The sequence below is a fragment of the Chiloscyllium punctatum genome, chromosome 3 (genome assembly GCF_047496795.1).
Source record: "Chiloscyllium punctatum isolate Juve2018m chromosome 3, sChiPun1.3, whole genome shotgun sequence".
In the NCBI taxonomy this organism is placed as follows: domain Eukaryota; kingdom Metazoa; phylum Chordata; class Chondrichthyes; order Orectolobiformes; family Hemiscylliidae; genus Chiloscyllium; species Chiloscyllium punctatum.
The window spans coordinates 94344136-94367557 of NC_092741.1; the positions used below are offsets into that span (position 1 = coordinate 94344136).

The window sequence follows — 23422 nt, forward strand, 5'->3', positions numbered from 1 at the left end:
CTTCCTGCTCAACAGCAAGCCACACCCTGCATATTGTGCCCCAAACTGCAGACATATTGTGCTTTTCCTTTGAACAGCATACAAGGACAGGGGTTAAAAAGCCAGCTTCAACTCTACAATTGTATGCTAGTGGATCTGAACAATCTCATATGTACCAGCTTGGGTTCACATGTTAGAGTACTGTGAATGTCACAGTTGAATAACAATCCCCTAGGATAGGCTGTCCAAAAATATCCATTACAAGTCCTCTGACTCTCACAGTTACCTGAACCACACTTCCTCATACATCGCTTCCTGCAAGGATTCTTGTCTCTGGCAAATAGACCTTTGGTATATCTGGTCCATCCAGTCACAAATATCTCCAGGGTCAGCTGACCAAACCTCCAAAATTCTGTTATGGAGCAGATCCCCTCCACCCCATATGTGCAATAGGGGAGCTCAGTGCATCACAGTGAGGGGGAGAGGAGGAGAATATTAATGGCACATGTAGCGATGGCTGGAAAAAACAATTTGTTCAGCACACAAAGTGATGTAAATTGTTTCTGTTTAATGTAAAATTTTGCAAACAATGTGATATTAAACATTTGGTTCTCAAACAACGTGATTTCAATAGTTAGTACATTTAATAAACCTTCTCTTTTGTGGATGCTTGGTTAGGCCTTGCAATATTACACCTTGACCATCAGCAAAGTGCAGTATTAGGGATTTATAGCCAGGGGTAGAAAATGTTTGCATGGTATCAGCTCAGCAGAATCTTCAGTTTTGTGGGCAATTCCTTTGGAGTTTGACATACTAGAGATTCTGCACGGTCCCCATGCTCAACTCACATTTACACCAGAATAATCAATGCCAGGCCATCAGAAAGTCCAAGCCATTATTTCACTTCAAAAATGAAATCGCGATAACCAGGAAATGGTGCCAATTTCTTAATTTATGATCATGAAAGCCACATTTCGAGCTCTGCACTAGCTAGCCTGCCATGAATCATACATGGTGGAATAATCACAGGTTTGTGCCTCTTTGCAAAGTTTTGGGTGATTTAAAGATGGTTGCTGGGCAACAAGGGATACCGTTTAAACATGGCATATGAAACTTTAAGAAATCCACAGATTGATGTAGAATAAAGATACAATATTGTTGATGCTTCCAACAGAACCATAGTGCAACAGAACACAGGGCTCCTGAATGGCTCCAGTGGAGGTTCACAGCATCCATGCCCTTCTCAACTTGAGCCAATAATGGGGGTGGGTGGGGGTTGCTATCCTGAAAGCAAACAAAACCATGAGTGAGAGTTATTCTTCGAACTTGAAGCTCAGGGTTAGGACCATGAAATTAACCAGATATTCAGTCTACAAGAGAAGGACAGAGCAATATTTCAGACAGATTGAGAGGTCAGAGGCAACCTTATTGCTATCCACTTCCAGGATAACTCAAATAGGTTCTGATTTTGTTTAATTGTTCATACTTTTAAGTTGGTAATTTGATAAGCAGCCCCCTGTGTAATGGAAAGGACATGTTGAACTTGTTGGTTTGCTGTTCTTCATCTTTTATGCTGTGCATCAAATGTTACATTATCTTTGTTATTATATGAATTATACGTTTAAGTGAACCAATATTTTTGTAGATATGCATAACTTGCCTCACATCCCTACTCAGGAATAAAGCAACAATGAGAAAGTGTATTTACATTTGTAGGGTTCCAGTTTGCAATCAGTAATTTTCTGATTTTTAAGTGGCTCATATCCCTCCCAGATCCCTGCTTCTGGACACTGGACCTATTTAGGGAATGCAAAATTAGGAGGTAGTAAACAGGTGTTTCAGGGCAAAAGAATCCCTGCGTTTAATTAAGGTACAAAGGCAAATATCATACAAGAAAAATAGGTAAATGCAATATATAAAGAAATTGACACAATTAATAATAGAGAACTGTAGCACCTTAAGTCACACTATTTACTAGATTAACACCATTAGAACCTATCCCACCAACACTCACAGAAAACAACAGTTTAATTACAGAGTCTTTAATCAGAATTCCTACTCTGGGGTTCCAATGCACCGCCACCACATGCCTTCCCCTCCCTGCCAGCCAGGTCAGAACTTTGTGGTCTCAGGAACTAAAGCTCACCACTGAGAAAACACAATTTTGAAGTGCACCTGGTTGTTCCCGCTTGCCAAACCCAGAGCCAGGGTAAAGCTTTCAGACTGCATAGACTTTTCAGTTTGTGTTGAGTCCACTGATGCGATAACTCCGTATATTGGTACTATTGATTGAGTACCTGGTTTTCTTTACTTCTGATGGTTTTGTGGGCCCGGTTTTCACCTCAGGATATACCTGGGGACTTATGGTGTCATTAGAGTCTGTTGGTTTGAAGGCTGTTGGCCTTTGTTTCTGCTGGTGTGGTTGGTCATCGACAGTTCTCTTGGTTCGGGATAGGACTGTGTCCGGTCGCTGTCATTCAGAAAGCTCTTGGATTGTTCACACATGCCAAATCTGTGCTTTTCATTGTGTTTCTGGTATTTCCTCCGGAAGTTAATTGGTTTGGCGATCGTTAAAGTGGCTGTGAATGGATTTTGATTGAGTTTGAATATCCCAGCATCTAAATTGGCCCCATACTGCCTGTGCTGTGTAGCCCAAGGTATAATAGCTGTCTTGGGTTGGAGTATGGTGGTTTTGGCTGATTGTCCTTTAAGAGATGAGGTATAAGTTGGAATTCCCAAGGCTGAACAATGGTTCCAGACAGCACTCTTCATTCTGTGAGTTGTGTTTGTGTATTTTCCACAGAATTCAGTCCAGCTATCCCTTTACTCTTTCAAAGTTTTGAAAACCCCAAGGTTGTGTCCAGTATTTTAGATATTGGAAGAAGTCCATGGTTTTTTCCAGTCCTTTAAATATTGGGAATTTTTGCTCAGTTCTACATATTGCATGGGGTTAACATTATGTAGCTCTAAAACCATACATGAGGTTATGACATCTGAGTCATGTGAAACTAGTCAGTCATGAAAGCCAGGAATTGGAGGTGCCAGTGTTGGACTGGGGTGGACAAAGTTAAAAATCACACAACACCAGGTTATACCAATGGGTTTTTTTGGAAGCACTAGCTTTTGGAGCACTGCTTCTTTGCGGGGCTCCAAAAGCTACTGCTTCTAAATAAACCTTTTAGACTATAACCCTGGTGTTGTGTGCTTTTTAACTCATGAAAGCCATCAGGTTGAGACGAATTCTCAGGAATCTCTTTTTGACCCTTCCTCATTAATATTCTTTCAATTCTTCAGATCGTGTCATGACTGTAATATTGCCTGGATATACTTGAAGATCCTTATGACTTGAAGAGCCTTTAACTTGAATGAGGCAATAATTTGTCTAGTTCTTCTATCCAGACCCTGTGCCATGAGAAACATTGGATATGTTAGCTGTCCACTGAATGTCTCCCAGAATTGAATAGCACTGTGCTCCCTTGAAAAACATAAACATAGGTAGGGAATAAATATTTATATTTAAGGATCACATGAAAACTAGAAGATTTAGATACTTTCTGGATTGAAAAGTGTTCTCACCTTGCTATTGCTTGAAAAATGAGGTTAACAATTTAATGTGTATTGTGATTGACCTGTTATTTGCAGAACAGTAAATGAATTTGGAGAAAAAGACAAATAAAGTTTTTAGGGAAAAAAGTAATAGCATTTGTGATTCTTAATTGCTGGGAAATCTGACTTTAGAAAAGACTGGGGGCACTTTGTGCTAATGGAATGTAATATCTGTTTTAACAGAGCTAGATGATCATTAAGGAAGGAATCTTCAGAAGCTGCAAATCTGTCTCTCTCTCTCTCTTCTTTGCTCAGTAGAAATGGAAACTTGATAGAATTTTCAAAAATCCATATTTATGATTACCTTATAAACCCTGAAAAGTTGAACTGTGACCACTTTCTAAGGATTTTGAACAAGCTTGAAATTAATCTGAAGATTTTTCATCTATCTACAACTGTCAGCAATTCAACTTTGTCAACAAGAAACCCAATAGATCATGGGAATTCATAATATTTTAACCTTTGTTTTCAGACCCTTGGCCAACAAGAGCTGTTTTCCTTTGGTCCTTTTTCTATTGTAACATCCTGTAAAGTCTACTGTTGTGTTAGTTTGAATGTTGGGATTTAGGGGATACAGTTCTAATACTGGATTATTTCCCAGTATTTACCACTTGTTTTAAGAATGAATTTTGTATTCCAGTAAGCAGATTATTTTATGTTCATTAAAGAAGATAAATGAAAGTGTCTTTTATTGTGGATAGCAGGCAAAAAGAAACAAAATATTTGGCCATTTTGGAGATTTAATCAACACATTTCAACAATTGGTGAGACGGGAGTGATGGGACTTCATTAACAGCATATTCCCTCCATCATAATCATTAGTCATAATATCAGCATTTCCCCATTGAGATGGATGGATTCATCACTTCTGTCTTACTCACATGCAAAAGGTGTTTGCATGTGTCAAATAATGTGTGCAAAGGAGGCCCTGGTACATTTCATGATCATTGTCTTTCATCTCTGTGTTGTTTGTACTAACGTGAAATGCCTTAGCTGCCGTCCTCAAAGTTAAGGTTCAGTGACCCCTGGTAATATGAGGCTATCTATTTGTTTGCAAAGGCTGAGCAATTCTTGACAAATGCAGTACCTTAGGCTCCTCATCTCTCACATGGGCCTGACTTAACCAGGTATTATTATGAAAATCACACTACAGCAGGTATTGTAACAATGCAAGTGAAAGTATATCAAACTTTGACAAAGGGTCAGTTAGACTCGAAACGTCAGCTCTTTTCTCTCCTTCCAGATGCTGCTAGACCTACTGGGATTTTCCAGCATTTTCTCTTTTGGTTTCAAGAAAAATGTTTGGTTCTTTACGATTTTGCAGCATCCATGCTGCCAAAGCATTCTCATTATGTTCTCTTCTTCTTTGTCCTCTTATTACATCTAGATGCCATTCACAGATGGGCTGGAGAGAGCCTGCTCTGCACTTGGTTCCGTAAATTTGGAAGACTAGAGAAATCCCCTGGTGCCTTTAAGCCCAGATGCCTGCTGAAAGTTTTCTGCCTAGGTGCAGGCCCACCCAGCAACCTGCTGCGGGCCTTGTGGTCACAGGGTAGGTGGAGGAACAGTTTCCTGTGAAGAAACTTCCATGGCTCTTGTGTGTGGCTTGCTTTCCCAGTAGGTGCCTCCTGACATCAGAATGTCACAAGAATGTCAGACACTCAGGAGGAATGTCAGATCTTCCACAGTACCTTCAAATAATCTAGCACCATAAAAAATCAAGGCAGAGCTCACTTTCATTGTGACAAGTTCAGCTGGAATGGCGGTTGAATGAGGCCAGAGATCTTTGTGAATAAAATCGTAGAAACGTGCCATGTCCGATTTGGATAATGTCATATGTCACCCAGAGAGGATAGGGCATCTAGAATAACTATGACAGATCTTGCCCCCCCCTCTACTCTTCCCATTGATGCTGAGCATTCATGGCTAATACGAAGGAGAGCAGGACTGAGGCTGTATCTGGCAGCCATGGGTCACAAGAAGTAGGCACCACCTTTATTGATACAGCCATGAGCTTGGGTGCACTGCCACCACAGTGATGAGAACAGCAATGAAATCCTCCATCTTTTATTCCTGCCTACCAACTGTCACTGGCACACTTGCCTGATGGTCCTCTGCCCATCTCTGGAGGTTGAGTTAAGAAAGCAAGCATGGTATCTACCTGGGGCTGGGAAGGTAGCTAGCCCCTGGTACAGGGAGTTCTCTGATAATGCCATAAATACGTTCCAGCGAAACCTTGCTGAATAGAAAATCACATAATTGAAATAATGGGACCTATGGGAAAAGTGGGGTGAGGGGCAGATAGTGAAAGATATAACGAACAATCGCTTAAAAATCACTTAAAAATCTAACACAAAGTAAAGCGTAGCCTGAATGAAGATTGAAATCATATTTATTAACTAATTAAAAGTAAATTTAACACAATACATTTAAAAATGGAAGAAAGTTGCTCTCTATACAGTCCCTCTCACAGAAAGCTGCTCTGTTGACAGCTGACATCAGCACATGCACAGAACAGCACCAAGACCTGTGCTGACATCATGCATGCTCAGAATGAAGCATATAAACTGATCACCGCTGGAACCGCATTATTGCCAAGGGAAATAAGTGTTCTCAAAATACTGTTCCCTTATTCTTCAGTGACATTATAGCCAAATTGCGCTGCCGAAACGCGCGTTAGCCCAGAACCACCTGTAGTCCTCTGACTTTGAGACAAGCTGAGAGTTCCTTCCTTGATCAGCTGCAGAGACATGTTGGTCTTGTGCACACCTGACTGCGCCCTAAAGAGAGTACCCTCTAAGGTGAAAGTCTCTGAGTTGGTGGAGAATGTAGGTGGACACCTTGATAATGCATCCTTAACGGTCGAGTGGCTTCCTGTTCAGAGGTGAAGCTGTCATAGGGATCTCAGGGTGTGCCCTCTCCATTCTGGAGGTTCCTGAGACAAATTATTTGGAGATGATAAATAAAGGTTTGTGCAGAATAAGAGTAAGTTAGTGCTGATGATAAGTGAATAGGAGTGTAGCACAATGGGGGTTACAAATTTGGCTCCCTATCACCACATAAGCAGTCTTAGTCCTTTCTGGCTGCTGTACCATCATGTTGTCATAAGAATCCTGATTCTGGATTAGTGGTGCTGGAAGAGCACAGCAGTTCAGGCAGCATCCAACGAGCAGTGAAATCAAGAACTGCTGTGCTCTTCCAGCACCACTAATCCAGAATTTGTTCTCCAGCATCTGCAGTTATTGTTTTTACCACAGGAATCCTGATGTCTGGGTACTCCAACCACATGTCCTCCTTGCCCCTGAATGTGAAACATCTTTTTCTACATTGAGACAAGCCACAAGGATTGAGTATGATGCAGAAGGTGCAAGAGTAGTTAGTGACAATCCATGAGCAGAAGTAATGAGATGTCCCCAGTGAGTAAGAAGCATAGAGGACAGGAAGAGTTAGTAGCTATAGTGGATAAAGTATATAAGAATATCAGCCTTTGAGCGGACTTGATATCTGAATGAAATGTTTTTGCCCGAAACATCGATTTTCCTACTTCTCAAATGCTGCCTGACCTGTTGTGCTTTTCCAGCACTACTCTAATCTTGACTCTGACCTCCAGCATCTGTCGTACTCATTTTCGCCTTGATGCATGCAATGTTGAGTAGTAATCCATCATATGCATTTGCACTGGCAAAGTTAGAGTGAGTACTAGCCCTCGGTGTGTGAGATACCTGAAAACAATCTCATGGAACACAGGATATCATTTGATCTTCTTTCTGTGCTGCTGGATATATCTTTTCACAGTGGTGTCAGCTTGATCTCTACAGCTATCTCTGGCAAGGCTGGCTGGATCTGGTGGTGGGGAGTCTTGAAATGGTTAGCATGGTAAAGGATTTACCTTCTCTTTATCTTCCTATCTACTAGAACACTTTTACTCCAGAAAATATGGAGCAAGCTGCATATGAGTTGAGGCTTTAGAGGAGATCACCTCTGTCTAATGGGTAGTTATTGACTCGCGGCATTTGAAAAGGTGTCCAACTGAACTTTAAAAATGACACTACAGACTTCGAAGGTCAAAATTCCTAGCAATAATGAGCATATATATCATATTTGCTATGCAATTTACAAATTGACCTGAGCGAAATCCCACTTGCATAATTAATAAAGAAAGAAGCTCAAGATTGTTCAAGGCTATTCACCTTGGCCTATGACAGAAATGATGCCACGAAACTCACCAACAGCAAATGGGAAAATGCTGTCCTTAGTGTGTCGATGAAATTGTTACCCAATAACAGAGGTGTGGCCTATTGCAAAGGTTGCACATCCTCTCCTTGTCTGCATGGGTTTCTTTCAGGTGCTCCGGTTTCCTCCCATAGTCCAAGGATGTGCAGGTTAGGTGGATTGGCCATGCTAAATTACCCATAGTGTCCAGGAATGTGAAGGCGAGATAGATTTTCCATGGGACATGCAGGGTTACAGGGATAGGGTGGGAATGGGTTGTGAGTCTGGGTGTGATGGTTTTTGGAGGATTGGTGTACACTCGATGGGCTAAGTGGCCTATTTCCACACAATAGGGATTCTATGATTCTATGAACCATAAATAGAACTTTTCACTTCACTGGTGGCATAGAATGACTACGAGCAGATTGGTTTCTCTTATACAAATAACTCCATTTTTTTTCTCCTTCAATTGACTGGGCAGAGTGTGGCAGTGATTAACAGGCAGTTGTTCTACTATGACCTTGGGATGATCAATAAATACCAGATTAGCCAGTACAGTCCATATCCTGAGAATAAATCATAAAGTCAAAATGGTACAGCTTCTGTTTAAAACTCCTCTCTTCAGTCGAATATGTGGAAGTAGATGGAGGAAGTTATCGAGATTATTTCTTCAATTTGCATTTTGTTCACTTGTGATACTTCCCATCCTCATCTGAATCGCATTAAACTAGAAATTTGTGCAGCCCCAGCAGAGTTTGCTCCACAGGACTTTGCAAATAACAACACCTCACAAGAGGATATTTCCCAAGGAAAGATAGAAGATAGGAATGGCAGACTCCAGTGATGGCACACAGATAATATCTGGCACTTTCAAAGAATCTAGTGCCAAGAAAAAATGTGAGGGCAGAGTTCAGTTTCGTTACAATAAACTCAGTCAGTCTGGCAGTGAAGCAAGCCTGAATATCTTTATGCGCAGAAGTGTGTCATGAAGGCCTTAGACAATCATAAGCATTGAATAAGTTTCAGTGGAACCATATTTCTAATAAGAATGTGTAGTACCTGGTGAGATGTCATCTCTGTAATACTATGTCATTCTCGTCAGCTATTCCTCTTCCAGATTCTCCTCCACCTCCACTCGATGTGAGGAATTCACACATCGAAATTACAAACTTTTGCCAGATGTTCTGAATGGGGATGGGGGGGTCAAAGCATAAAAGAAGAGTCATATTGGACTTGAAATGCAAACTCTGTTTCTCTCTCCGCAAATGTTGTCAGGATTTCTCTCATAGTTTCTGTTTCAGATCTCCAGCATTTACAGTAATTTGCTTCTGTGGAGTATAAATTGTAGGGCTGAGGGTCTGCCATTGCAATAGGAGTGAAATAAAGACTGTGTACAAAAATCTGAACAACACTCTGCAAAAGAAAGTTTACAAATATCACTGAATTTCAAGAATTGATCAAAGCTCTGAAACTCCTCACTGTTGCCATAGGTATGTTTGCTCAGCTGGGAAGTTGGTTTGCAGATGTTTTGTCCCCTCTCTAGGTGACATCCTCAGTGCTTTGGAACCTCCCGTGAAGTGCTGCTGTACTTTGTCTTCTGGAATTTATTTAGTTTCATTCCTGCTGCTTCCGGTTGTTCATCGCAGTGGTCAATGTGTTTATTGACGGAGCCCGTGGATAAGTGCCAAGCTTCTAGAAATTTCTGGCTGTCCTCTGTTTAGCTTGTCCTATTATTGTTGTGTTGTCCCAGTCCCCTGGACCTTCATCTGCAGGTGCCTAGCAGACAAACAATGCGACAAGGACATGCCACAATCTAACACACTAGCCATGCTACTTTATTTAAAAAAATGTCTCGGATCTAACAGCCAGACTTCTCCGGCCACTTGGATTCATGACAGCCCATAATGCAACAGCCACACTAAGCCAACAACATACCAGAACAAAAAGCCCTATACCCATCATGTGCGAGATGAATGTAATTTACAAGATTCCATGCAAACACTGCACAAAACGTTATATAGAACAACAGGCAGACAACTAGCAATCCACATCCACAAACACCAGCTAGCCATTAAATGCCATGACCAGCTGTCAATAGTAGCCATACACGCAGATGACAAGGGCCACAAATTCAACTGGGACAACACAATGATATTAGGACAAACCTTTAGTCAAACCTTGAACTCCACACTGTCTCTAAATTCAGGGGGCTGAGGAGCAGCTGCAGTTCTTATATGGGCCTAATTTTTACCTGTAATATTCCATTCATCTAGAGCATGAATGGTACATAGATAGCAATGAAGATGTGGAGCTTGTTCGAACTTCTTTAGTAAAATTACAGCTTAATAATAGTTTATCTGATGAAAATAGAAAGGAAATCCAACACCAACTATGTTGTAAAGGAAAAAAGTTTCGCCACACATTTTTGGTCTCTGATTCTGCACCTAATTATGTGAAATTACTAAGAAATGTAAATTGGAACTGTTCATTGTTGGTACACACTGCATAGGTCCATGCATGAACAGTGTGTCTTTGGGCAGGTTACCAGGAAGAAATCAGTGTATATGGACTGTCCCCCATCAACAGAAGTGGAGAGTCAAAACACTGAAGAAATGTGCTTAGAAATTTTTTAACAATCCTATTTGATGCCCAATTAAAGAAAGTAGCTCACTTAATAGTTACTTCATTTGAAAAATCACAGTTCACAACGTTTCTAGATGAGACGTTCAGACATCAACATTTTACCGCTCAATCAATACTGACTGAAAAACAATTACCTGCCTGCTACAGCAGCTTAGTATGATTAATAGCTGTGGTACAGGAACAGATTTAATTTAATTTAATTTCTTTGCACCCCCAACTTATGCCCTCTTTATGCTTGGGAATAACTGAGAGAATGAGTATTTAATATCCATAGTTACTTCTCAATTCACTATGCTTTCTCTATTACCAGGATTTTAGATTCTTAATGGTCTTACACTTTAAAGAGTTTATTTGCAACACTAATCCTGTAGAGATTCTAACTCTTACCCCTTTGGGTAGAGGTCTACTGAAATCTGGATATTGATTTTGCATTTGCTAGCACTCCAAATTGAATGTATCATTTGACGAGTCTGGATCACAGAGACAGTGCGCCGTGTCGTTGCCGAAGCATTCAATTAATATCACGATCTTTCAACTTCAGGTGTCATTGAAGGACTTAAAATCCATCTTGAAATCCATCATCAGTTGTTAAATTTGTGTAATCAGGCTTTGGCATCAAATTAAGCATCCTACATGTCATGATGAGAAAGTGAACAAATCTTATATTTCCAAAGATTTTTCCAGGATATTCTCTCAACTCTTCCAGTTCATTTGGCATGTTACCCATGACCATTGTCCTATCCCCTGTCCTAAATCTGCCAAGATAATACATTGCAGAGTGAAAACAAGAAGACCATAAGACCATATAATGCATAGGAACAGAAATTGGGCCATTCAGCCCATTAAGTTTGCTCCACCATTCAATCATAGCTGATAAGTTTCTCAACTTTATTCTCTCATTTTCTCCCCATTACCCTTGACCTCTTTGATGCTAAAGAGCCTATCTATCTTCGTCTTAAATATCTCCAATGCTTTTTGTGGAGATGAATTCCATAGATTCACCACTGAAGAAGTTTCTCCTTATCTCCATTCTAAAAGATCTTCCTTTTACTCTAAATCTGTGCCCTCGGATCCTAGTCTCTCCTACCAATGGAAACATCTTCCCAACTGCTGCTCTGTCCAGGCCATTCTGTATTCTATATGTTTCAATTAGATCTCCCCTATCCTTCTAAACTCCATTGTGTACAAACCCAGAGCCCTCAAACGTTCCTTTTCATTCCTGGGACCATTCTCCTGAACCTCTTCTGAACACGCTCCAGGCCAGTACATCCTTCCTGACAAATGGGCCCAAAATTGTGCAAATATGATCTGACCAGAGCCTTATAGAGCCTCAGAAGTACACTCCTGCTTTCATATTCAAATCCTTCCAAATAAATGGCATCATTGCATTTGCCATCCTAATTACTGACTCAACCTGCAAGTTTAACTTAAGAGAATCCTGGACTAAAATTCCCAATTCTCTTTGTACTTCAGACTTCTGAACTTTCTCCCCGTTTGGAAAATAGTCCATGCCTCTATTCTTCCTGCCAAGGTGCATGACCTCACACTTCCCCAAGTTGTACTCCACCTGCCAATTCTCCTAACCTGTCCAAATTCTTCTGCAGCCTTCACGCCTCTTCAATGCTACTTGTCCCTCTAGCTACCTTTGGATCATCTGCAAACTTAGTCAGAATGTCCTCAGTTCCTTCATCTAGATCTTTAATCTATAGAGTGAAAAGTTGTGGCACCAACAGGAAGGTTTGCAGAACACCACTTGTCACCGGCTGCCATTCTAAGAAGGACCCTTTTATCCCCATTCTCGGCTTTCTGCCAGACAGCCAATGTTCTATCATGCTAGCACCTTGCCTCTGACACCATGGGCCCTTACGATACTCAGTTGCTCCCTGTGCAGCACCTTCTCAAAGCCCTTCTTGAAGTCCAGGTAGATGACATCCATTGGCTCTTCTTGGCCTAAGCTGCTCATTACTTCATCAAATAATTTTAGTAGATTTGTCAGGGCTTCCCTTTGATGAAAACATGCTGACTTTGCTCTACTTTACCATACATTTCCAAGTATTCAGAAATATCATCCTTCACAATGGATTCCAGGACCTTATCCATGACCGAGGTTAAGCTAATTGGCCTGTAATTTTCCATCTTTTGCCTTATTCCCTTTTTAAACAGGGGTGTCATGTTAACGATTTTCCAGTCCTTTGATTCTAGCAATTCCTGAAAGATCACCACTAATACCTCCACTATCTCTTCAGTTATCTCCCTTAGAACTCTGGGTCATAGCCCATCTGGTCGAGGCGATTTATCCACTTTCAGACCTTTCAGTTTTTCCTAGTACCATCTCCTTGGTGATGGCCACCATACCAGCCCTGCCCCCTCACTCTCTTGAATGTTTGGGATATTACTCGTGTCTTCCACCGTGAAGACTGATGTAATGCTTCAGTTCCTCAGCCATTTCCTTGTTCCCCACTACTATTTCTCCAGCCCATTTTCAATTTTTGCTTCTCTTTTGCCCTTTATATATTTAAAGAAACTCATATAGTCTTCCTTTATGTTACTGGCTAGCTTACCCTCATTTTCAATTTTCTCCCTTCTTATTTCATTTTTGGTTGCCCTCTGTTGGTCTTTGTGAGCTTCCCAATTCTCTGGTTTCCCACTACCCTTCACCACATTATGTTTTGTTTCCTTTTATGCTGTTCCTTACTTCCCTTGTCAGCCATGGTTGCCTCACCCTCCTTGTACCATGCTTCTTTTCACTCAGGATGAGCGTCTCCTGAATTATTCCCAGAAACTCCTGCTGTTGCTGCTCTACTGTTTTTTCTGTTAGGTTCTTCTCCTGGTCAATTCTGTCCATCTCCTCCCTCATGCCTCTGTCATTGCCTATATTCAGCTGTAATACCATTAACTCTGATTCTATTCTCTCCTTCTCAAATTGCAGAGTAAATTCAACCATATTATGATCACTGCCTCCTAAGGGTTCCTTCACCTTAAGCTCCCTTATCAAGTCTGCCTCATTGCAGACTAAATGCAGAATTGCCTCTTCCCTGGTGGGCTCCACCACAGGCTGCTCCAAAAAGCCATCTCATAGACATTCCACAAATTCCTTTTCTTACAACCCACTACCAAAATGATTTTCCCAGTCCACCTGCATTTTGAAATCCCTCCGATTACTAGAACTTTACCTTTCCTACGCATCTTTTCTATCCCCTGATGTACCTTATGTCCCAGCTCCTGATTACTAACTCCAAGTATGATTTTATTTTACCTTTGCAGTTCCTCAATTCTGCCCACACAGATCCTACACCATCTGACCCTACTTTGTTTCTTACTATTGGTTTCATTTCATTTCTTACCAATAAGGCAAACCCAGCCCTCTGCTCACTTCCCTATCTTTTCGATAGGATGTATATCCTTGAATATTTAGCTCCCAATTCTGATCCCCTTGGAGCCATCCCTCCATTATGCCCACCACGTCGTACTGCCATTTTTGATCTGTGCCACAAGCTTGTTTACTTTATTCCTTATACTGCGTGCATTTAAATGTAACATTTTCAGTTCTGTATTAGCCATCCCTCATCTCATTGTCATTCGTCTGTCCAGTACGCTTGAAGTTCGATTGCTTTGTTTCACCAAGAGAGGGGGGGGGGGTCGTGTAGGGAGAAACAAAAGAGTCAAAAATGCAAGTAAGAAAAATGATGCGAGAATACTAGGGGAAGAAATGTGAGTAATGAAATTAAAGTTAAAAATATAGAGTGACATTTGAAAGCTAGCAACCTCAACCAAGGTACTTGAATAGTTTCTTCCAAAACCACAATCTCCACCACGTAGAAGGACAAGGGCAGCAGAGGCTGGGGAAGACCACCACCTGCAAGTTCTCCTCTAACACACATACAATCCCGATTTGGAACAATGTCACCATTCTTTCTGTGACACTGGTCAAAATCTAGGAACCCCCTTGCTAACAGGCTCTGTCTATTTCACTGTTCTCATGTACCTGAGAGATCCAGAACCCACAGGCAATACAACCCAGGACAGCTTCAACCTGCCACCAACAGCTTTGGGGAACTCAGAAGACTGCTGACAGGAGTCATCGTAGCCTAGTGTGTAGTCCTATCCATTATCCAGGCTATGCTACTGGTTTAGAAAAAGGCTAGGGCATCCCAAGCAATGTTCACACCTGGAGGAACAAGAATTGTTAAAGATAAAAAGAAGTTGTGAATAAAGGGCTTTTATAGAAAACCTCTACTACCCAACACATGGCTGGTAACCACAATCGGCATGCCCTTCTAATTCTTCACTGAATTCCCTTCCCCGGCAGGAAATCAGACCGCGAAGGAACGAAAAGAGGAGCTGTTGGAGAAGGCGCAATTTGGTGAAACTGCAAGGGGAAGTAGTGTGATGAAACTGCTGGGCTAGAGTGTGGCGGAGCTCCAAATTGGAAGGATGCCGAGGCTGTTGGGGATAGGGGGGTTTGTGAAACTGCGAGGGAAGGAATGGTTAGATCATGAGGTAAAGGGCGAAAAACTGCATGTGGGAATTGCAGCAAATCTGAGGGTTGGGAATGGCACAACTGTAAAGCGGGATAATATTTGGAGAAGTGGGATTAATGATGGGTGGTGTTGGTGGGAGAGGTTGTGAAACTGTGAAACTGCGGACAAAATCACCTGCTATGTAAGGGAAGAATTGCTGTTTTTTCTATGAATGGTGTACAAAGCTCTTTGAGACTTTGCGTTGCTGCCTTAAAATTTTCCCACAAGTTCCTTGATCACTTTTCAGTGTTGATGGAACGTTCTGCGGAATACTTTGATGCTGCAGATGTTTCTTTCACCATCATTCCATGCTAATGTTAATTCTATGAAAATGGAATTCTTCAAACCACTTTGGAGGTAAGTACTGTTGCAATTGTTGTGGTTCAAGTACTGTGTGATTCTGTTTCAGTTCAGTGATTTCAACTGATGACTTTTTCTTAGTTAGCCCCCTAAACTGAGGAGACTCTAAATCTCCTGGTTATATATATATTTATTTCTTTCCCCCAGCATCCATGCTTTGTGTGTGCAGGTGTGAGACACACTGAAAGACAACAGTGTATAAAGCTTTATTCAATTTCCACCACCAGGCAGAAAGGAAACACTTGAGTGGTAAGCAATGTCCTTCTTATCAAAGGGCAATGCTGTGTGATCACAAAAATGAAGGGGAGGGCAGGGATTACATAATTGATGACTATTAGGTGTCAAATGGCGACTGGTCAATTTGAAATGCAGATCATCACAAATTAATGTAGTTAAATGTTTGTGGGATAAGGACAGTGCCTCTACCTTTGAGCCAGAAGTCTTGGGTTCAAATCTGGACTGTTCCAGACGTGTGTAAATCTCTGAGCAGATTGATGAAAAATTGCGTACAGAATGATGTCAATGTTTTCGAAAATGAACTGCAGATTCTAGAAATCTGAAACCAAATCGTGATGTAAACTCTGCTTTCACCTGCTGATCAACAATTGCTGGGAGGATGGGAACTCAGAAAAATTGGTCCCTAGATGCAAAGTTCATGCATCTGCCATACCCAGACTGTAATGGCTTGGAACAAACTTGTACAGTTTGAGTTCTGCTGGTCTCCGGGCTAAAGAACCTCAAATTGGGAGAAGGAAAGAGGGAAAGTGCAAACTGGGTGACACTGGAAAGTGAAACACAAGCAGTTGGATAAGAGACTTTATATCAGCCTGTGAGATGAGTTATGTTATATAATTGCCATTTATTCTGGGAGAAAGACTGTTGCTCTCTATGAACTGAGTCACAGTTCTTGAATTTTGGATCTCAGTGTTGGGCTTTAGAAGTCAGTGAATAGGACTAATTCTGCTTTTAGCTTGATTTATTGGTCAAACAATATTGTTTGAACAATGGTAAGGCCCTCAAAATCAATATTATTAAAAGTAAATCTTCTGATCGTCACTTGCGCAGTTAACTGTGATAATCAGGATAGTCCTATTCGATTTATCCTGCTCCTCCACAATCCTCAGGAGTGTAGCACCATGATGAGAAATTTTGCATTTGAATCCATGGAAAAGGATGAAACAGTGGCCTTAGTCATGAGTACCCATCAAACACACCAGTAACATTAGAGGCTTTCCACTGAAGTGTAAATGGTATTTTAGCAGTGTGAAAAGTCTTAACATCAACAATCTCTCTGTTTCCCTTTATAAGGGTGGAATCTCAGCCCACCAAACTTTCATAGCTGTTGGAAATTTTAAAATGTTATTTTTCCTCCCTTTCCTTCTTGCCTCCTTCATTTCCCACTCTCAATCTGATTATTATCCCTTACCCTCCCTTTGTTTTGTATTCTGGTCAATATTTTACACTGAATTGAATATTATAAATTGAACTCATGAATTCAGATTCCATATGCTTTAGTCAAGTTTTTTCAATCTGATTGTGGAAAGGAACATAGCATTACTTGTTCTGTTCACATAAGTCACAGATCCCTGAAAGAGCGTGCCACGTTAAACTGACTGCCTAATTATCTAACTTGCTATGCAAAATCCCACTAAAGTCTGTAAGCATATGTAAACGTTGTTCATTCACTGCTGATTGCAAAAATAAAGCCATACTTTTTAAACCTTCCTCAGTATTACAGTTAAATGTTACATGTTCACATGTCAGAACCTGAACATCATGTGTGGTGTCATGTGATTGATTATCCTGTATTTAAATGTCACATAATCAAATCTCCATGCACATGAAGAGTGAAAATTGTCAAATCTACTCATGATGTCAGCAAATCATTTAAGTGACAATATATTGATACAATACACACTTGTATACATTGTCTCTTAAATCTGCAGAGAAATTTGAATTAATTAGTTCATGGCCAGAACATTCTGTATCTCATTATTGTAAATCTATTGTCTCTATAATCTGTATGCTGATGCAGACTTGATTAAATATTGATTATTTATATACTTGGACTTGACAATAATTAAACAGAGGCTATCAGTGGTTCTGGTGCTGAATTGATGGTGCCCATATGAAATTCTTTCATTTATCATGATGTATTAGAGCTGTGGGATATCATTAAATGTAGATTAAAATAACAACAGGATGTTTGTCTCCAGTTGGAAATCATAGTGTCTGAAACTGAAGGCCTGAAGACCATAGGAAACTGGGCCCTATTGCTTATCAGCTAACACCAGCTCATCCAATACCTCAATGTAACTCTAGTTTCTTGGGGCTCTGCAATAAGGTATGCATAAAAAGAGCTTATCTATTCTTCTATGGCCTCCAGTGTTCTCTTTAAGGAGCATGGATTTTACAGCTGTGGATTGGGAAATGCTAGCAGACCATGAACAGTGATTTTTTTTTTAGGTCACTTTTTCTGACTGTGCCTTGGAATCCTTTGATCAGTATCTTCAATGTACACAATCTCTGTTCTGAGAAAGTGACCTGTGATCATTTGCAAGGGGAATTTGACATGCTGGAGATCAATCACTTTCCTATTGGCCCTTTAGTCTGTCTTTAGCTATCATTATGGATGAAAATATTAAGTTTTTTTTGAACCAACAGCCAGTCAATAACGTTGAGTTATCTGGAATGTAGGCCCTGCTATTAATGAGGCAATGCTTTGACACTGGAGACAAAAGGGATCTAATATTGGATGGAAAACCTGGCATTAAATATAGTATGCCTGATTGACTTTTAGCATGACCATCTCACGATTACTCCTGGATTTGGATACATTGTGACAAACAAGGATCAACATTCAACTTCAATATATAAAGGCCTAACCTGAAGATAGGATTTGGCATAAAGAGATGAAGAATTGCAAAAGACCCCAGGTAACCAAAGACTGATGTGTTTCAATAATGCTTACTTGTTTTGCCATTGGGGTCAGAGGATGGCTGGAGAGGGAACTCTTCCATTGTTACAGGATAAAGAAACATGCTGCTAGCATCAAGAAAGTGTGCTTGGATGTGACAGGAGGTCAGCAACAGGAGCAAGGACCCATGTAATAATAATCTTGCATTATCTAATTGTAACATAGGTCCATTTACTTGAAGATGTCTGGTGGGTTTATTCACAGCTAAACTAATATAAACAGTACTGAATTATATTCATTGAAATAAAGTGAAAGGTTGCTTTTGGAGTGCTACAATGCAGAGCCTGTGGTCATGTGATACTATAGGGTACTTGACTCATTTACATGTTGAGCTCATAAAACAAAACATCATTACAAATGTGATAACATAACAGGTCATACTTCTGGATGTAGTAAAGGAGGAACTGTAATGACCTAAACAGCTGACCAGACAGGTTAGACAGTTGTAGGTCAAAAATGTCATGCATCTCTCTGGGAACCTTATGCAGAACTGTATCATTTTTTTTGTGCGCATCTCTGATAAAGAAACATGTTGCCAAAGCTTTTTGTCTCATACTTGTGAAGAACAATGCGAGTGTTGATTTTCAAATATTTACAACAATTTATCTTGCAGAATTTACTTAACCCTGGAAGGGACAAGAGGTGAACTAATTACAAGTGGCACTGACTTTGACAATTGTCATGAAAGCAAAACATCTATGTCCAGATGTGAGCAAATCTTCTTTTAGTAGGCAGCAGATGTTGCATGTCACCTCCAACCTGAGTCTCCTGAGACATTCCAGTTCAGATAGGTCAATAAATTTTAGTCTGTCTGTGGGCCCCATGTCTGTAATCTGTTTCCTTCTCTGCATTGTGGTTACAGGTCATTCAAGAGCAGGCTGCTACTACCATTGTTTCTGAGTATTCTTGTTCTCATTCAAGATTATTGGAGGAAATCATTTCAGCGTGGTATGATTCGGAAAATTGCAAAGCATATAAAGTGAATTCTCAGCTAAAGTACTATGAACCAATCCCTTCCCATTAACCGGCAAGAAATCAGATAAGAATATTGAGTGATTATTACAATATTTCTGAGATTCAAGTAGCGTCCTTAACTGCCTTATTTTTACTGGTGAGTGTCAGTTAACTCTGGAAACCCAATGGATGAAACATTACAATTAAAAGTGCAATGTAACTTTAGTCCAATTGAGTGATTAGTATATATTAATAAGTAATCCACCTTTCCGAAGGGATTTTCTGTAAGTAGTTAAAACACTTGAGTTAAACCTGGCTGGTTGATGCATTTGCATTTTTCCAGTTTTCACAACACCAACTCAAAATTGTTTAAGGTCAAAATCTCTACATCTGAAGCAGCAAAATAATTAATCAAAAGATAGAAAAAACACTATTGAAATTATCAAATATATTAGTCAAGGATAAATTGATAAGATTTCTGTGGGATCCAGGATAACTTTTACTATATTGAGTGAATGTTTTATTTTATAATGAGTTTGGTTTGGCTGAATAGGTATTTGCATTGAAGTGTGGGAAGTAATGAATATAATTAGTTAATTACAATACCATGCAACATTTGGCCAACACTGAATAGCTGCAGACTGTTGCCTTGAGATTTTACAGGGACTGAACAAATTTATTTGGTAGATGCATTGATTTCACCTGGTGCCAAGTCATACAGTGCAGCAAATCGTAAATGAATTATAAAGACTGAAATAAATGCATAATTTACACATCCATATAAGTGTATCTTTTTATTACTTCATTAAGTTGCATAACTGTTTTAAATTGCATTTTGTCTGGTATCTCCAATTTGTAACTAAGTAAAGCACATTTGCTAAGAATATGAAAAGCTGTAGTATTGTTCTCTTGAAAGTTGTTTTGACCACTTAAGCATATTAAGGCTGAACATTGGCTATGTTGTACTAGAAATGTACTGTCCTATGCATATGGAGTGCATCCAAAAATGAACAAGAATCAATAAATATCTGAGAACATATTGCACAAATCAAGTAGAATATTGACTAGATTTCTGTTTTATGTGTACTAGATTTACTCCATAAAATTGCCTAATATATTCAAGATTAAATTAGACAAAATAATTGACAACATACTAACATGTTAAAAACAAAACCCAGCAATAACCAGAGTTCCTGAATAAAAGGCAATTGATATTACTGATATTCTTGTTTGTAAATGTATTAGCAAAAATTTCTGATCAGATTTTGTAACAGAAACAACAGAAATTACTGGAGAAACTCAGCATCTGTGGGGAGAAAGCAGAGTTAACATTTCAAGTCCAGTGGCCTTTCAGAACTGATATCAAATGTGGAATTTATCTTGATGATGGGAGGGTGGGGGAATGAGTGAACAAAGAGGTGGAAGTATAGCCCAGAAAGTGAGAGGAGAAAAATGTTAGGCAGATAAGGATTGTTGATAGTATACCAAGGACAAAGAAAATATAATAGTGAGGACTACAAGAGGATGAAAATTGATTGGCTGTACTGAAAGCAAACCTATGTCATGACAGGACTTCAGGTATGGGGGTGGTAACAAAGAATGGAGGGAGGTGTTCAGGCTCAAACATTATTGAATTCAGTTTTGAGCCCTGAGGGCTGCAAAGTCCCCAGTTGGAAAATGCAATGCTCTTCCATGAGGAGGAATAGCCTTCAGGACTCAATATTGTGTTCAATAATTTTAGAGTTGGAGCCATTTCTGTTACCATCAAGTTGGAGAGTTAACTCCAGTTCAATGAGGAGCACATGAAGGCATATCAAGTGTAGCACCAGGCATTTGTAAAAATAAAATATGAATCTGGTGAAGCTACAACATTGTTTCTTTATTTCGTATGCATGCAGAACTATGTGTGTTAGATAAAGCTGAGTGATCCCAAAATGTCAAAGCAATCTCAAGATCAGATAAAAGCTCTGTAATGCTGTCCTATACAGTTGTACATGGTGGTGGACTGTTAAACAACGAACTGAAAGAGAAGGCACCTCAAATATTCCCATCTTCAACAATGAATGAGTCCAGTCCACCTAAACAAAAAACAAAGCTGAACTATTGGCAACCATCTTCAGCCAGAAGTGTTACGTAGATGATCCATCACTGCCTCATCCTAAAATTCCCAGCATCTTCGTTGCCAGTCTTCAGCCAATTCAATTCACTTCACAAAATATCAAGAAATGGCAGTGGGAACTGGATAAAGCCATTGATTTGGGCCTTTATAACATCCTAACAGTAGTACAAAAGACTTGTGTTCTAGAATTAGCCATATCACTAACAAAGTTATTCGAGTATAGCCACAACACTGGCATTTACCCAGTAATGTGAAAATATAGCCTGTCAACAAAAAGCAAGATGACTATAATTCAGTAAATAACCTTCCTATCAGTTTACTCTCAATCATGAACAAAGCAATGGAAAGTGTTATTAAAAGTGCAGTCAAGCAACATTAAACCACCCACTCACTGCAATGCCTACAGGATCTCACTATGGTCACTTGATGATAATCTTGTTCCAGACATGGCGAAAAGTCATCAACGGAAGAGGTAGAATAGAATCCTTAGTGTAAAAACAGGCCATACAACCCAACAAGTCCACACCGACTTTGAGGTTAAAGTAATTGCCTTTGACCAAAACATTTTTTGATCAAGCATTTTTGGAAAAGTTGAAGTTAAAGGTAATCCAGGGGAAGTCTTCCAAATATTAGTCATACTTAGCGCAAGTGATTTAGTGGTGGCTGTTGGAGACCAATGATCTCAATCTCAGAACGCTACTGCAGAAGTTCCTCATATTAGTATCTGCAGCCCACTGACCTTTAGCTGATTCAACAAAGACTTTCTCTCCAACATGAGGTCAGAAGTGAAGATACTTACTGATGATTGCACAATGTTCATGACCCCTCTGATATTGAAACAGTCTACTTCCAAGTGCTGTAATGTCAACACAACATTTAGGCTTGGGCTTACAAGTGGCAAGTAACATTTGCACCATACAAGTGTCAAGCAACAACTATCTCCAACAAGGGAGAATTTAATTGTCTCCCCTTAATCTTCAAAATAATAACATAGCTACATTTCCAGCTATCAACATTAAATTGACCAGAAGCTGAACAGGACCAGCTATTTATCTACTGTGTTGACAATAGCAGGTCAAAGACTGGGAATTCTGTAATGAGTAACTTGTCTCCAGATTGGTCAAAGCCTTTCCATTATCTACATATCAAGGGTGTAATAGTATATTTTTCTGAGTGCAGCTCCAGCAATACTCAAAATGTTCGACACCAAAGACAAAGCAGCCTACTTGATTGACACAACATCCATCACCTTCAAGATTCACTCCATCCACCGCTGGAGCACTGTGGCAGCAGCGTGTACCACCTAATGGATGCACTGCAGTAGCTTATCAAGACTCCTTTAGCAGCACATATAAACCCATAGTCACTACATCTAGCAAGCTAAGGACAGGAGATGCATGGGAACACTACCATCTGCAAGGTCCCTTTAGCCACACACTATGCTGAGAATGGAGCTAAATTGTTATCATTTCACTATTGCTGTATCAAAATCCTGGAAATCACTACCTAACAGCACTGCGTGTGTAGCTACCTCACCTGGTCCACAGTGGTTCAATAAGCTCATCATCACTTCCTCTAATAAATGCTGGCTGAGCCAACAATGCCCAAATCTCATGATTTTTAGAGAGTCTCTTCTGATGTTAAAAACCTTGACATTACTAAGCCTCTTGTAAATCTACTTTCACAATACATCCCTAAAGTGCAATGGACCTTGGAGGAATTTTAGAGCCAGAGATAGATCAGGTTAGTAACATGCGGATTGATCCTGGAGTCCACCAGCCAGGCTGTTGCTAATGGTCTGCCTGTGGCTCCAGCTCAGAAGAATCAAAGGGAATACAGTGGAATCCGATATGTGATCGGTTATCAATTTAAACAAGCAGCTCCTGGAAACTCCTACAACTGAGGAGACTCAGCCCCTCCTCCAGAGTCAGGCTGTAGGTTTAAGAGGAAGTTGCATACGTAGGACGAGTCTGTGTCTCCAAATCATGCCCATGGTATGCAGCCAAAATAAAAATGAAAAGCACATCTTACGATTGATTAAAACAAATGGAG

General features: G+C 40.1%; 1 long non-coding RNA gene across 1 annotated transcript in view; it reads right to left on the reverse strand.

Annotated features, from left to right (window-relative positions):
• Positions 1-527: 527 nt before the first annotated feature.
• LOC140463024 (uncharacterized) overlaps positions 528-23422 on the reverse strand; it is a 53630-nt gene continuing 30735 nt past the window's right edge. Inside the window, exon 3 of the long non-coding RNA XR_011954577.1 lies at positions 528-1263. This is a non-coding gene — a long non-coding RNA (uncharacterized lncRNA). The remainder of the gene's footprint in view (positions 1264-23422) is intronic.